Source organism: Calliopsis andreniformis, unplaced genomic scaffold, assembly GCF_051401765.1.
Source record: "Calliopsis andreniformis isolate RMS-2024a unplaced genomic scaffold, iyCalAndr_principal scaffold0019, whole genome shotgun sequence".
Classification (NCBI taxonomy): Eukaryota; Metazoa; Arthropoda; class Insecta; order Hymenoptera; family Andrenidae; genus Calliopsis; species Calliopsis andreniformis.
The window spans coordinates 8,726,188-8,744,472 of record NW_027480431.1 but is presented as its reverse complement, the minus strand read 5'-3'; positions in this window follow the sequence as shown (position 1 = coordinate 8,744,472).

Here is an 18,285-nt window from a genome sequence, read left to right as displayed (position 1 = left end):
AGTTAGGGCCTTAGAAGCCAGCGCCCGAAACATAAAATGCAAAAAAAATACCGCAGTGTTTCCATCATATAACAGGTGTAATTGCAACCAGTTTGAAATTGATGGCCAATTCTACGTTCCGGGCAACCTAGGCATCACTCTATTGCGTTGCTCCACCAGATCGAATAGTTAGTGCCTTAGAAGTCAACGCCAGAAGCATAAAATACAATATAAATACAACAGTTTTTCCATCGTATAAAACGAATAATTGCAACCAGTATGAAACTTATGGTCATTTCCACTTTCCGAGCAACCTAGGCTTCACCATAGGGCGTTGCTACAACAGACTGAATAGTTAGGGCCTTAGAAGTCAACGCCAGAACCATAAAATGCAAAGAAAATACAACAGTGTTTCCATCATATATCAGGAATAATTGCAACCAGTTTGAAAGTGATGGCCAATTCTACGTTCCGGGCTACCTAGGTTTCACTCCAGGGCGTTGCTCCACCAGACCGAATAGTTACGGCCTAAGAAGTCAACGCCAGAAGCATAAAATACGATATAAATACAACAGCTTTTCCATCGTATAAAACGAATAATTGCAACCAGTATGAAACTTATGGTCATTTCTACTTTCCGAGCAAGCTAGCCTTCACCCTAGGGCGTTGGTCCAACAGATTGAATAGTTAGGGCCTTAGAAGACAACGCCCGAAGCATAAAATGCAATAAAAATACAACAGTGTATCCATCATATAACAGGAATAATTGCTACCAGTTTGAAAGTGATGGCCAATTCTACGTTCCGGGCAACCTAGGCATCACTGCATTGCGTCGCTCCACCAGATCGAATAGTTAGTGCCTTAGAAGTCAACGCCAGAAGCACAAAATACAATATAAATACAACAGCTTTTCCGTCGTATAAAACGAATAATTGCAACCAGTATGAAACTTATGGTCATTTCTACTTTCCGAGCAACCTAGGCTTCACCCTACGGCGTTGCTCCAACAGATTGAATAGTTAGGGCCTTAGAAGTCAACGCCCGAACCATTAAATGCAAAAAAAATACAACAGTGTTTCCATCATATATCAGGAATAATTGCAACCAGTTTGAAAGTGATGGCCAATTCTACGTTCCGGGCAACCTAGGCTTCACTCTAGGGCGTTGCCCAACCAGATCGAATAGTTAGTGCCTTAGAAGTCAACGCCAGAAGCATAAAATACAATATAAATACAACAGTTTTTCCACCGTATAAAACGAATAATTGCAACCAGTATGTAACTTATGGTCATTTCTACTTTCCGAGCAACCTAGGCTTCACCCTAGGGCGTTGCTCCAACGGAATGAATAGTTAGGGCCTTAGAAGCCAGCGCCCGAACCATAAAATGCAAAAAAAATACAGCAGTGTTTCCATCATATATCAGGAATAATTGCAACCAGTTTGAAAGTGATGGCCAATTCTACGTTCCGGGCAACCTAGGCTTCACTCTAGGGCGTTGCTCCACCAGATCGAATAGTTAGTGCCTTAGAAGTCAACGCCAGAAGCATAAAATACAATATAAATACAACTGTTTTTCCATCGTATAAAACGAATAATTGCAACCAGTATGTAACTTATGGTCATTTCTACTTTCCGAGCAACCTGGGCTTCACCCTAGGGCGTTGCTCCTACGGATTGAATAGTTAGGGCCTTTGAAGCCAGCGCCCGAACCATAAAATGCAAAAAAAATACAGCAGTGTTTCCATCATATAACAGGGATAATTGCAACCAGTTTGAAAATGATGGTCATTTCTACTTTCCGAGCAAACTAGGCTTCACCCTAGGGCGTTGCTCCACCAGATCGAATAGTTAGTGCCTTAGAAGTCAACGCCAGGAGCATAAAATACAATATAAATACAACAGTTTTTCCATCGTATAAAACGAATAATTGCAACCAGTATGAAACTTATAGTCATTTCTACTTTCCGAGCAACCTAGGCTTCACCCTAGGGCGTTGCTCCAACGGATTGAATAGTTAGGGCCTTAGAAGCCAGCGCCCGAAACATAAAATGCAAAAAAAATACCGCAGTGTTTCCATCATATAACAGGTGTAATTGCAACCAGTTTGAAATTGATGGCCAATTCTACGTTCCGGGCAACCTAGGCATCACTCTATTGCGTTGCTCCACCAGATCGAATAGTTAGTGCCTTAGAAGTCAACGCCAGAAGCATAAAATACAATATAAATACAACAGTTTTTCCATCGTATAAAACGAATAATTGCAACCAGTATGAAACTTATGGTCATTTCCACTTTCCGAGCAACCTAGGCTTCACCATAGGGCGTTGCTACAACAGACTGAATAGTTAGGGCCTTAGAAGTCAACGCCAGAACCATAAAATGCAAAGAAAATACAACAGTGTTTCCATCATATATCAGGAATAATTGCAACCAGTTTGAAAGTGATGGCCAATTCTACGTTCCGGGCTACCTAGGTTTCACTCCAGGGCGTTGCTCCACCAGACCGAATAGTTACGGCCTAAGAAGTCAACGCCAGAAGCATAAAATACGATATAAATACAACAGCTTTTCCATCGTATAAAACGAATAATTGCAACCAGTATGAAACTTATGGTCATTTCTACTTTCCGAGCAAGTTAGCCTTCACCCTAGCGCGTTGGTCCAACAGATTGAATAGTTAGGGCCTTAGAAGACAACGCCCGAAGCATAAAATGCAATAAAAATACAACAGTGTATCCATCATATAACAGGAATAATTGCTACCAGTTTGAAAGTGATGGCCAATTCTACGTTCCCGGCAACCTAGGCATCACTGCATTGCGTCGCTCCACCAGATCGAATAGTTAGTGCCTTAGAAGTCAACGCCAGAAGCACAAAATACAATATAAATACAACAGCTTTTCCGTCGTATAAAACGAATAATTGCAACCAGTATGAAACTTATGGTCATTTCTACTTTCCGAGCAACCTAGGCTTCACCCTACGGCGTTGCTCCAACAGATTGAATAGTTAGGGCCTTAGAAGTCAACGCCCGAACCATTAAATGCAAAAAAAATACAACAGTGTTTCCATCATATATCAGGAATAATTGCAACCAGTTTGAAAGTGATGGCCAATTCTACGTTCCGGACAACCTAGGCTTCACTCTAGGGCGTTGCCCAACCAGATCGAATAGTTAGTGCCTTAGAAGTCAACGCCAGAAGCATAAAATACAATATAAATACAACAGTTTTTCCACCGTATAAAACGAATAATTGCAACCAGTATGTAACTTATGGTCATTTCTACTTTCCGAGCAACCTAGGCTTCACCCTAGGGCGTTGCTCCAACGGAATGAATAGTTAGGGCCTTAGAAGCCAGCGCCCGAACCATAAAATGCAAAAAAAATACAGCAGTGTTTCCATCATATATCAGGAATAATTGCAACCAGTTTGAAAGTGATGGCCAATTCTACGTTCCGGGCAACCTAGGCTTCACTCTAGGGCGTTGCTCCACCAGATCGAATAGTTAGTGCCTTAGAAGTCAACGCCAGAAGCATAAAATACAATATAAATACAACTGTTTTTCCATCGTATAAAACGAATAATTGCAACCAGTATGTAACTTATGGTCATTTCTACTTTCCGAGCAACCTGGGCTTCACCCTAGGGCGTTGCTCCTACGGATTGAATAGTTAGGGCCTTTGAAGCCAGCGCCCGAACCATAAAATGCAAAAAAAATACAGCAGTGTTTCCATCATATAACAGGGATAATTGCAACCAGTTTGAAAATGATGGTCATTTCTACGGTCCGGGCAACCTAGGCTTCAATCTAGGGCGTTGCTCCACTCGATCGAATAGTTAGTACATTAGAAGTCAACGCCAGATGTATAAAATACAATATAAATACAACAGTTTTTCCATCGTATAAAACGAATAATTGCAACCAGTATGAAACTTATGGTCATTTCTACTATCAGAGCAACCTAGGCATCACCCTAGGGCGTTGGTCCAACAGATTGAACAGTTAGGGCCTTAGAAGTCAACGCCCGAAGCATAAAATGCAATAAAAATACAACAGTGTATCCATCATATAACAGGAATAATTGCAACCAGTTTGAAAGTGATGGCCAATTCTACGTTCCGGGCAATCTAGGCTTCACTCTAGGGCGTTGCTCCACCGGACCGAATAGTTACGGCCTAAGAAGTCAACGCCAGAAGCATAAAATACGATATAAATACAACAGCTTTTCCATCGTATAAAACGAATAATTGCAACCAGTATGAAACATATGGTCATTTCTACTTTCCGAGCAAGCTAGGCTTCACCCTAGGGCGTTGCTCCACCAGATCGAATAGTTAGTGCCTTAGAAGTCAACGCCAGAAGCATAAAATGCAATATAAATACAACAGTTTTTCCATCGTATAAAACGAATAATTGCAACCAGTATGAAACTTATGGTCATTTCTACTTTCCGAGCAACCTAGGCTTCACCCTAGGGCGTTGCTCCAACAGATTGAATAGTTAGGGCCTTAGAAGTCAACGCCCGAACCATAAATTGCAAAAAAAATACAACAGTGTTTCCATCATATATCAGGAATGATTGCAACCAGTTTGAAAGTGATGGCTAATTCTACGTTCCAGGCAACCTAGGCTTCACTCTAGGGCGTTGTTCCACGAGATCGAATAGTTAGGGCCTTAGAAGTCAACGCCAGAAGCATAAAATACAATATAAATATAACAGTTTTTCCATCGTATAAAACGAATAATAGCAACCAGTTTGAAAGTTATGGTCATTTCTACGTTCCGGGCAACCTAGGCTTCACTCTATGGCGTTGCTCCACCAGATCAAACAGTTAGGGCCTTAGAAGCCAACGCCCGAAGCATTAAATACAAAATAAATAGAACAGTCTTTCCATAGTATAAAACGAATAATTGCTACCAGTGTAAAAGTTATGGTTATTTCTACGTTCCGGGCAGCCTAGGCTTCACCCTAGGCCGTAGTTCCACCAGATCGAATAGTAAGGGCCTAAGAAGGGAACGCCAGAAGCATGAAATACAATATAAATACAACAGTTTTTCCATCGTATAAAACGAATAATTGCAACCAGTATGAAACTTATGGTCATTTCTACTTTCCGAGCAACCTAGGCATCACCCTAGGGCGTTGCTCCCACGGATTGAATAGTTAGGGCCTTAGAAGTCAACGCCCGAACCATAAAATGCAAAAAAAATACAACAGTGTTTCCATCATATATCAGGAATAATTGCAACCAGTTTGATAGTGATGGCCAATTCTACGTTCCGGGAAACCTAGGTTTCACTCCAGGGCGTTGCTGCACCAGACCGAATAGTTACGGCCTAAGAAGTCAACGCCAGAAGCATAAAATACGATATAAATACAACAGCTTTTCCATCGTATAAAACGAATAATTGCAACCAGAATGAAACTTATGGTCATTTCTACTTTCCGAGCAAGCTAGCCTTCACCCTAGGGCGTTGGTCCAACAGATTGAATAGTTAGGGCCTTAGAAGTCAACGCCCGAAGCATAAAATGCAATAAAAATACAACAGTGTATCCATCATATAACAGGAATAATTGCAACCAGTTTGAAAGTGATCGCCAATTCTACGTTCCGGGCAACCTAGGCATCACTGTATTGCGTCGCTCCACCAGATCGAATAGTTAGTGCCTTAGAATTCAACGCCAGAAGCATAAAATACAATATAAATACAACAGTTTTTCCATCGTATAAAACGAATAATTGCAACCAGTATGAAACTTATGGACATTTCTACTTTCCGAGCAACCTAGGCTTCACCCTAGGGCGTTGCTCCACCAGATCGAATAGTTAGTGCCTTAGAAGTCAACGCCAGAAGCACAAAATACAATATAGGTACAACAGCTTTTCCGTCGTATAAAACGAATAATTGCAACCAGTATGAAACTTATGGTCATTTCTACTTTCCGAGCAACCTAGGCTTCACCCTACGGCGTTGCTCCAACAGATTGAATAGTTAGGGCCTTAGAAGTCAACGCCCGAACCATTAAATGCAAAAAAAATACAACAGTGTTTCCATCATATATCAGGAATAATTGCAACCAGTTTGAAAGTGATGGCCAATTCTACGTTCCGGGCAACCTAGGCTTCACTCTAGGGCGTTGCCCAACCAGATCGAATAGTTAGTGCCTTAGAAGTCAACGCCAGAAGCATAAAATACAATATAAATACAACAGTTTTTCCATCGTATAAAACGAATAATTGCAACCAGTATGTAACTTATGGTCATTTCTACTTTCCGAGCAACCTGGGCTTCACCCTAGGGCGTTGCTCCTACGGATTGAATAGTTAGGGCCTTTGAAGCCAGCGCCCGAACCATAAAATGCAAAAAAAATACAGCAGTGTTTCCATCATATAACAGGGATAATTGCAACCAGTTTGAAAATGATGGTCATTTCTACGGTCCGGGCAACCTAGGCTTCAATCTAGGGCGTTGCTCCACTCGATCGAATAGTTAGTACATTAGAAGTCAACGCCAGATGTATAAAATACAATATAAATACAACAGTTTTTCCATCGTATAAAACGAATAATTGCAACCAGTATGAAACTTATGGTCATTTCTACTTTCCGAGCAACCTAGGCATCACCCTAGGGCGTTGGTCCAACAGATTGAACAGTTAGGGCCTTAGAAGTCAACGCCCGAAGCATAAAATGCAATAAAAATACAACAGTGTATCCATCATATAACAGGAATAATTGCAACCAGTTTGAAAGTGATGGCCAATTCTACGTTCCGGGCAACCTAGGCTTCACTCTAGGGCGTTGCTCCACCGGACCGAATAGTTACGGCCTAAGAAGTCATCGCCAGAAGCATAAAATACGATATAAATACAACAGCTTTTCCATCGTATAAAACGAATAATTGCAACCAGTATGAAACTTATGGTCATTTCTACTTTCCGAGCAAGCTAGCCTTCACCCTAGGGCGTTGGTCCAACAGATTGGATAGTTAGGGCCTTAGAAGTCAACGCCCGAAGCATAAAATGCAATAAAAATACAACAGTGTTTCCATAATATAACAGGAATAATTGCAACCAGTTGAAAGTGATGGCCAATTCTACGTCCCGGGCAACCTAGGCTTCACTGTAGGGCGTTGCTCCACCAGATCGAATAGTTAGTGCCTTAGAAGTCAACGCCAGAAGCATAAAATACAATATAAATACAACAGTTTTTCCATCGTATAAAACGAATAATTGCAACCAGTATGAAACTTATGGACATTTCTACTTTCCGAGCAACCTAGGCTTCACCCTAGGGCGTTGCTCCAACAGATTGAATAGTTAGGGCCTTAGAAGTCAACGCCCGAACCATAAAATGCAAAAAAAATGCAACAGCGTTTCCATCATATATCAGGAATAATTGCAACCAGTTTCAAAGTGTTGGCCAATTCTACGTCCCGGCAACCTAGGTATCACTCCAGGGCGCTGCTCCACTAGACCGAATAGTTACGGCCTAAGAAGTCAGCGCCAGAAGCATAAAATACGATATAAATACAACAGATTTTCCATCGTATAAAACGAATAATTGCAACCAGTATGAAACTTATGGTCATTTCTACTTTCCGAGCAAGCCAGGCCTCACCCTAGGGCATTGGTCCAACAGATTGAATAGTTAGGGCCTTAGAAGTCAACGCCCGAAGCATAAAATGCAATAAAAATACAACAGCTTTTCCATCGTATAAAACGAATAATTGCAACCAGTATGAAACTTATGGTCATTTCTACTTTCCGAGCAACCTAGGCTTCACCCTAGGGCGTTGCTCCAACAGATTGAATAGTTAGGGCCTTAGAAGTCAACGCCCGAACCATAAATTGCAAAAAAATACAACAGTGTTTCCATCATATATCAGGAATAATTGCAACCAGTTTGAAAGTGATGGCCAATTCTACGTTCCAGGCAATCTAGGCTTCACTCTAGGGCGTTGTTCCACGAGATTGAATAGTTAGGGCCTAAGAAGTCAACGCCAGAAGCATAAAATACAATATAAATACAACAGTTTTTCCATCGTATAAAACGAATAATAGCAACCAGTTTGAAAGTTATGGTCATTTCTACGTTCCGGGCAACCTAGGCTTCACTCTAGGGCGTTGCTCCACCAGATCAAACAGTTAGGGCCTTCGAAGCCAACGCCCGAAGCATTAAATACAAAATTAATAGAACAGTTTTTCCATAGTATAAAACGAATAATTGCTACCAGTGTAAAAGTTATGGTTATTTCTACGTCCCGGGCAGCCTAGGCTTCACACTAGGCCGTTGTTCCTCCAGATCGAATAGTAAGGGCCTAAGAAGGGAACGCCAGAAGCACAAAATACAATATAAATACAACAGCTTTTCCGTCGTATAAAACGAATAATTGCAACCAGTATGAAACTTATGGTCATTTCTACTTTTCGAGCAACCTAGGCTTCACCCTACGGCGTTGCTCCAACAGATTGAATAGTTAGGGCCTTAGAAGTCAACGCCCGAACCATAAAATGCAAAAAAAATACAACAGTGTTTCCATCATATATCAGGAATAATTGCACCAGTTTGAAAGTGATGGCCAATTCTACGTTCCGGGCAACCTAGGCTTCACTCTAGGGCGTTGCCCAAACAGATCGAATAGTTAGTGCCTTAGAAGTCAACGCCAGAAGCATAAAATACAATATAAATACAACAGTTTTTCCACCGTATAAAACGAATATATTGCAACCAGTATGTAACTTATGGTCATTTCAACTTTCCGAGCAACTTAGGCTTCACCCTAGGCCGTTGCTCCAACGGATTGAATAGTTAGGGCCTTAGAAGCCAGCGCCCGAACCATAAAATGCAAAAAAAATACAGCAGTGTTTCCATCATATATCAGGAATAATTGCAACCAGTTTGAAAGTGATGGCCAATTCTACGTTCCGGGCAACCTAGGCTTCACTCTAGGGCGTTGCTCCACCAGATCGAATAGTTAGTGCCTTAGAAGTCAACGCCAGAAGCATAAAATACAATATAAATACAACAGTTTTTCCATCGTATAAAACGAATAATTGCAACCAGTATGTAACTTATGGTCATTTCTACTTTCCGAGCAACCTGGGCTTCACCCTAGGGCGTTGCTCCAACGGATTGAATAGTTAGTGCCTTTGAAGCCAGCGCCCGAACCATAAAATGCAAAAAAAAATACAGCAGTGTTTCCATCATATAACAGGTATAATTGCAACCAGTTTGAAATTGATGGCCAATTCTACGTTCCAGGCAACCTAGGCATCACTCTATTGCGTTGCTCCACCAGATCGAATAGTTAGTGCCTTAGAAGTCAACGCCAGAAGCATAAAATACAATATAAATACAACAGTTTTTCCATCGTATAAAACGAATAATTGCAACCAGTATGAAACTTATGGTCATTTCTACTTTCCGAGCAACCTAGGCTTCACCCTAGGGCGTTGCTCCAACAGATTGAATAGTTAGGGCCTTAGAAGTCAACGCCCGAACCATAAATTGCAAAAAAATACAACAGTGTTTCCATCATATATCAGGAATAATTGCAACCAGTTTGAAAGTGATGGCCAATTCTACGTTCCGGGAAAACTAGGTTTCACTCCAGGGCGTTGCTGCACCAGACCGAATAGTTACGGCCTAAGAAGTCAACGCCAGAAGAATAAAATACGATATAAATACAACAGCTTTTCAATCGTATAAAACGAATAATTGCAACCAGTATGAAACTTATGGTCATTTCTACCTTCCGAGCAAGCTAGGCTTCACCCTAGGGCGTTGCTCCACCAGATCGAATAGTTAGTGCCTTAGAAGTCAACGCCAGAAGCATAAAATACAATATAAATAGAACAGCTTTTCCATCGTATAAAACGAATAATTGCAACCAGTATGAAAGTTATGGTCATTTCTACGTTCCGGGCAACCTAGGCTTCACTCTAGGGCGTTGCTCCACCAGATCAAACAGTTAGGGCCTTAGAAGCCAACGCCTGAAGCATTAAATACAAAATAAATAGAACAGTTTTTCCATAGTATAAAACGAATAATTGCTACCAGTGTAAAAGTTATGGTTATTTCTACGTCCCGGGCAGCCTAGGCTTCACCCTAGGCCGTTGTTCCACCAGATCGAATAGTAAGGGCCTAAGAAGGGAACGCCAGAAGCATGAAATACAATATAAATACAACAGCTTTTCCGTCGTATAAAACGAATAATTGCAACCAGTATGAAACTTATGGTCATTTCTACTTTCCGAGCAACCTAGGCTTCACCCTACGGCGTTGCTCCAACAGATTGAATAGTTAGGGCCTTAGAAGTCAACGCCCGAACCATAAAATGCAAAAAAAATACAACAGTGTTTCCATCATATATCAGGAATAATTGCACCAGTTTGAAAGTGATGGCCAATTCTACGTTCCGGGCAACCTAGGCTTCACTCTACGGCGTTGTTCCACGAGATTGAATAGCTAGGGCCTAAGAAGTCAACGCCAGAAGCATAAAATACAATATAAATACAACAGTTTTTCCATCGTATAAAACGAATAATAGCAACCAGTTTGAAAGTTATGGTCATTTCTACGTTCCGGGCAACCTAGGCTTCACTCTAGGGCATTGCTCCACCAGATCAAACAGTTAGGGCCTTAGAAGCCAACGCCCGAAGCATTAAATACAAAATAAATAGAACAGTTTTTCCATAGTATAAAACGAATAATTGCTACCAGTGTAAAAGTTATGGTTATTTCTACGTCCCGGGCAGCCTAGGCTTCACCCTAGGCCGTTGTTCCACCAGATCGAATAGTAAGGGCCTAAGAAGGGAACGCCAGAAGCATGAAATACAATATAAATACAACAGTTTTTCCATCGTATAAAACGAATAATTGCAACCAGTATGAAACTTATGGTCATTTCTACTTTCCGAGCAACCTAGGCTTCACCCTAGGGCGTTGCTCCAACATATTGAATAGTTATGGCCTTAGAAGTCAATGCCCGAAGCATAAAATGCAATAAAAATCCAACAGTTTTTCCATCATATAACAGGGATAATTGCTACCAGTTTGAAAATGATGGTCATTTCTACAGTCCGGGCAACCTAGGCTTCAATCTATGGCGTTGCTCCACTAGATCGAATAGTTAGTACATTAGAAGTCAACGCCAGATGTATAAAATACAATATAAATACAACAGTTTTTCCATCGTATAAAACGAATAATTGCAACCAGTATGAAACTTATGGTCATTTCTACTTTCCGAGCAACCTAGGCATCACCCTAGGGCGTTGCTCCCACGGATTGAATAGTTAGGGCCTTAGAAGTCAACGCCCGAACCATAAAATGCAAAAAAAATACAACATTGTTTCCATCATATATCAGGAATAATTGCAACCAGTTTGAAAGTGATGGCCAATTCTACGTTCCGGGAAACCTAGGTTTCACTCCAGGGCGTTGCTGCACCAGACCGAATAGCTATGGCCTAAGAAGTCAACGCCAGAAGCATAAAATACGATATAAATACAACAGCTTTTCCATCGTATAAAACGAATAATTGCAACCAGTATGAAACCTATGGTCATATCTACTTTCCGAGCAAGCTAGGCTACACCCTAGGACGTTGCTCCACCAGATCGAATAGTTAGTGCCTTAGAAGTCAACGCCAGAAGCATAAAATACAATATAAATACAACAGTTTTTCCATCGTATAAAACGAATAATTGCAACCAGTTTGAAAGTGATGGCCAATTCCACGTTCCGGGCAACCTAGGCTTCACCCTAGGGCGTTGCTCCACCAGATCGAATAGTTAGTGCCTTAGAAGTCAACGCCAGAAGCACAAAATACAATATAAATACAACAGCTTTTCCGCCGTATAAAACGAATAATTGCAACCAGTATGAAACTTATGGTCATTTCTACTTTCCGAGCAACCTAGGCTTCACCCTACGGCGTTGCTCCAACAGATTGAATAGTTAGGAACTTAGAAGTCAACGCCCGAACCATAAAATGCAAAAAAAATACAACAGTGTTTCCATCACATATCAGGAATAATTGCACCAGTTTGAAAGTGATGGCCAATTCTACGTTCCGGGCAACCTAGGCTTCACTCTAGGGCGTTGCCCAACAGATTGAATAGTTAGGGCCTTAGAAGTCAACGCCCGAACCATAAATTGCAAAAAAATACAACAGTGTTTCCATCATATATCAGGAATAATTGCAACCAGTTTGAAAGTGATGGCCAATTCTACGTTCCAGGCAATCTAGGCTTCACTCTAGGGCGTTGTTCCACGAGATTGAATAGTTAGGGCCTAAGAAGTCAACGCCAGAAGCATAAAATACAATATAAATACAACAGTTTTTCCATCGTATAAAACGAATAATAGCAACCAGTTTGAAAGTTATGGTCAATTCTACGTTCCGGGCAACCTAGGCTTCACTCTAGGGCGTTACTCCACCAGATCAAACAGTTAGGGCCTCAGAAGCCAACGCCCGAAGCATTAAATACAAAATAAATAGAACAGTTTTTCCATAGTATAAAACGAATAATTGCTACCAGTGTAAAAGTTATGGTTATTTCTACGTCCCGGGCAGCCTAGGCTTCACCCTAGGCCGTTGTTCCACCAGATCGAATAGTAAGGGCCTAAGAAGGGAACGCCAGAAGCACAAAATACAATATAAATACAACAGCTTTTCCGTCGTATAAAACGAATAATTGCAACCAGTATGAAACTTATGGTCATTTCTGCTTTCCCAGCAACCTAGGCTTCACTCTAGGGCGTTGCCCAAACAGATCGAATAGTTAGTGCCTTAGAAGTCAACGCCAGAAGCATAAAATACAATATAAATACAACAGTTTTTCCACCGTATAAAACGAATAATTGCAACCAGTATGTAACTTATGGTCATTTCAACTTTCCGAGCAACCTAGGCTTCACCCTAGGGCGTTGCTCCAACGGATTGAATAGTTAGGGCCTTAGAAGCCAGCGCCCGAACCATAAAATGCAAAAAAAATACAGCAGTGTTTCCATCATATATCAGGAATAATTGCAACCAGTTTGAAAGTGATGGCCAATTCTACGTTCGGGGCAACCTATGCTTCACTCTAGGGCGTTGTTCCACCAGATCGAATAGTTAGTGCCTTAGAAGTCAACGCCAGATGTATAAAATACAATATAAATACAACAGTTTTTCCATCGTATAAAACGAATAATTGCAACCAGTATGAAACTTATGGTCATTTCTACTTTCCGAGCAACCTAGGCATCACCCTAGGGCGTTGCTCCCACGGATTGAATAGTTAGGGCCTTAGAAGTCAACGCCCGAACCATAAAATGCAAAAAAAATACAACATTGTTTCCACCATATATCAGGAATAATTGCAACCAGTTTGAAAGTGATGGCCAATTCTACGTTCCGGGAAACCTAGGTTTCACTCCAGGGCGTTGCTGCACCAGACCCAATAGTTACGGCCTAAGAAGTCAACGCCAGAAGCATAAAATACGATATAAATACAACAGCTTTTCCATCGTATAAAACGAATAATTGCAACCAGTATGAAACCTATGGTCATATCTACTTTCCGAGCAAGCTAGGCTACACCCTAGGACGTTGCTCCACCAGATCGAATAGTTAGTGCCTTAGAAGTCAACGCCAGAAGCATAAAATACAATATAAATACAACAGTTTTTCCATCGTATAAAACGAATAATTGCAACCAGTATGAAACTTATGGACATTTCTACTTTTCGAGCAACCTAGGCTTCACCCTAGGGCGTTGCTCCAACAGATTGAATAGTTAGGGCCTTAGAAGTCAACGCCCGAACCATAAAATGCAAAAAAAATGCAACAGTGTTTCCATCATATATCAGGAATAATTGCAACCAGTTTGAAAGTGATGGCCAATTCTACGTTCCGGGCAACCTAGGTATCACTCCAGGGCGCTGCTCCACCAGACCGAATAGTTACGGCCTAAGAAGTCAGCGCCAGAAGCATAAAATACGATATAAATACAACAGCTTTTCCATCGTAGAAAACGAATAATTGCAACCAGTATGAAACTTATGGTCATTTCTACTTTCCGAGCAAGCTAGGCCTCACCCTAGGGCATTGGTCCAACAGATTGAATAGTTAGGGCCTTAGAAGTCAACGCCCGAAGCATAAAATGCAATAAAAATACAACAGTGTATCCATCATATAACAGGAATAATTGCAACCAGTTTGAAAGTGATGGCCAATTCCACGTTCCGGGCAACCTAGGCTTCACCCTAGGGCGTTGCTCCACCAGATCGAATAGTTAGTGCCTTAGAAGTCAACGCCAGAAGCACAAAATACAATATAAATACAACAGCTTTTCCGCCGTATATAACGAATAATTGCAACCAGTATGAAACTTATGGTCATTTCTACTTTCCGAGCAACCTAGGCTTCACCCTACGGCGTTGCTCCAACAGATTGAATAGTTAGGAACTTAGAAGTCAACGCCCGAACCATAAAATGCAAAAAAAATACAACAGTGTTTCCATCACATATCAGGAATAATTGCACCAGTTTGAAAGTGATGGCCAATTCTACGTTCCGGGCAACCTAGGCTTCACTCTAGGGCGTTGCCCAACAGATTGAATAGTTAGGGCCTTAGAAGTCAACGCCCGAACCATAAATTGCAAAAAAATACAACAGTGTTTCCATCATATATCAGGAATAATTGCAACCAGTTTGAAAGTGATGGCCAATTCTACGTTCCAGGCAATCTAGGCTTCACTCTAGGGCGTTGTTCCACGAGATTGAATAGTTAGGGCCTAAGAAGTCAACGCCAGAAGCATAAAATACAATATAAATACAACAGTTTTTCCATCGTATAAAACGAATAATAGCAACCAGTTTGAAAGTTATGGTCAATTCTACGTTCCGGGCAACCTAGGCTTCACTCTAGGGCGTTACTCCACCAGATCAAACAGTTAGGGCCTCAGAAGCCAACGCCCGAAGCATTAAATACAAAATAAATAGAACAGTTTTTCCATAGTATAAAACGAATAATTGCTACCAGTGTAAAAGTTATGGTTATTTCTACGTCCCGGGCAGCCTAGGCTTCACCCTAGGCCGTTGTTCCACCAGATCGAATAGTAAGGGCCTAAGAAGGGAACGCCAGAAGCACAAAATACAATATAAATACAACAGCTTTTCCGTCGTATAAAACGAATAATTGCAACCAGTATGAAACTTATGGTCATTTCTACTTTCCCAGCAACCTAGGCTTCACTCTAGGGCGTTGCCCAAACAGATCGAATAGTTAGTGCCTTAGAAGTCAACGCCAGAAGCATAAAATACAATATAAATACAACAGTTTTTCCACCGTATAAAACGAATAATTGCAACCAGTATGTAACTTATGGTCATTTCAACTTTCCGAGCAACCTAGGCTTCACCCTAGAGCGTTGCTCCAACGGATTGAATAGTTAGGGCCTTAGAAGCCAGCGCCCGAACCATAAAATGCAAAAAAAATACAGCAGTGTTTCCATCATATATCAGGAATAATTGCAACCAGTTTGAAAGTGATGGCCAATTCTACGTTCGGGGCAACCTATGCTTCACTCTAGGGCGTTGTTCCACCAGATCGAATAGTTAGTGCCTTAGAAGTCAACGCCCGAACCATAAAATGCAAAAAAAATACAACAGTTTTTCCATCGTATAAAACGAATAATTGCAACCAGTATGAAAGCTATGGACATTTCTACGTTCCGGGCAACCTAGGTTTCACTCTAGAGCGTTGCTCCACCAGATCAAACAGTTAGGGCCTAAGAAGTCAACGCCAGAAGCATAAAATACGGTATAAATACAACAGCTTTTCCATCGTATAAAACGAATAATTGCAACCAGTATGTAACTTATGGTCATTTCTACTTTCCGAGCAACCTAGGCTTCACCCTAGGGCGTTGCTCCAACGGATTGAATAGTTAGGGCCTTAGAAGCCAGCGCCCGAACCATAAAATGCAAAAAAAATACAGCAGTGTTTCCATCATATAACAGGTATAATTGCAACCAGTTTGAAATTGATTCCCAATTCTACGTTCCGGGCAACCTAGGCATCACTCTATTGCGTTGCTCCACCAGATCGAATAGTTAGTGCCTTAGAAGTCAACGCCAGAAGCATAAAATACAATATAAATACAACAGTTTTTCCATCGTATAAAACGAATAATTGCAACCAGTATGAAACTTATGGATATTTCTACTTTCCGAGCAACCTAGGCTTCACCCTAGGGCGTTGCTCCAACAGATTGATAGTTAGGGCCTTAGAAGTCAACGCCCGAACCATAAAATGCAAAAAAAATACAACAGTGTTTCCATCATATATCAGGAATAATTGCAACCAGTTTGAAAGTGATGGCCAATTCTACGTTCCGGGCAACCTAGGTTTCACTCCAGGGCGTTGCTCAAACAGACCGAATAGTTACGGCCTAAGAAGTCAACGCCAGAAGCATAAAGTACGATATAAGTACAACAGTTTTTCCATCGTATAAAACGAATAATTGCAACCGGTATGAAACTTATGGACATTTCTACTTTCCGAGCCACCTAGGCTTCACCCTAGGGCGTTGTTCCAACAGATTGAATAGTTAGGGCCTTAGACGTCAACGCCCGAACCATAAAATGCAAAAAAAATACAACAGTTTTTCCATCGTATAAAACGAATAATTGCAACCAGTATGAAAGCTATGGACATTTCTACGTTCCGGGCAACCTAGGTTTCACTCTAGGGCGTTGCTCCACCAGATCAAACAGTTAGGGCCTAAGAAGTCAACGCCAGAAGCATAAAATACGGTATAAATACAACAGCTTTTCCATCGTATAAAACGAATAATTGCAACCAGTATGAAACATATGGTCATTTCTACTTTCCGAGCAAGCTAGGCTTCACCCTAGGGCGTTGCTCCACCAGATCGAATAGTTGGTGCCTTAGAAGTCAACGCCAGAAGCATAAAATGCAATATAAATACAACAGTTTTTCCATCGTATAAAACGAATAATTGCAACCAGTATGAAACTTATGGTCATTTCTACTTTCCGAGCAACCTAGGCTTCACCCTAGGGCGTTGCTGCAACGGATTGAATAGTTAGGGCCTTAGAAGCCAGCGCCCGAACCATAAAATGCAAAAAAAATACAGCAGTGTTTCCATCATATAACAGGTATAATTGCAACCAGTTTGAAATTGATGGCCAATTCTACGTTCCGGGCAACCTAGGCATCACTCTATTGCGTTGCTCCACCAGATCGAATAGTTAGTGCCTTAGAAGTCAACGCCAGAAGCATAAAATACAATATAAATACAACAGTTTTTCCATCGTATAAAACGAATAATTGCAACCAGTATGAAACTTATGGATATTTCTACTTTCCGAGCAACCTAGGCTTCACCCTAGGGCGTTGCTCCAACAGATTGAATAGTTAGGGCCTTAGAAGTCAACGCCCGAACCATAAAATGCAAAAAAAATACGACAGTGTTTCCATCATATATCAGGAATAATTGCAACCAGTTTGAAAGTGATGGCCAATTCTACGTTCCGGGCAACCTAGGTTTCACTCCAGGGCGTTGCTCCACCAGACCGAATAGTTACGGCCTAAGAAGTCAACGCCAGAAGCATAAAATACGATATAAATACAACAGCTTTTCCATCGTATAAAACGAGTAATTGCAACCAGTATGAAACTTATGGTCATTTCTACTTTCCGAGCAAGCTAGCCTTCACCCTAGGGCGTTGGTCCAACAGATTGAACAGTTAGGGCCTTAGAAGTCAACGCCCGAAGCATATAATGCAATAAAAATACAACAGTGTATCCATCATATAACAGGAATAATTGCAACCAGTTTGAAAGTGATGGCCAATTCTACGTTCCGGGCAACCTAGGCTTCACTCTAGGGCGTTGCTCCACCAGATCGAATAGTTAGTGCCTTAGAAGTCAACGCCAGAAGCATAAAATACAATATAAATACAACAGTTTTTCCATCGTATAAAACGACTAATTGCAACCAGTATGTAACTTATGGTCATTTCTACTTTCCGAGCAACCTAGGCTTCACCCTAGGGCGTTGCTCCAACGGATTGAATAGTTAGGGCCTTAGAAGCCAGCGCCCGAACCATAAAATGCAAAAAAAATACAGCAGTGTTTCCATCATATAACAGGTATAATTGCAACCAGTTTGAAATTGATTCCCAATTCTACGTTCCGGGCAACCTAGGCATCACTCTATTGCGTTGCTCCACCAGATCGAATAGTTAGTGACTTAGAAGTCAACGCCAGAAGCATAAA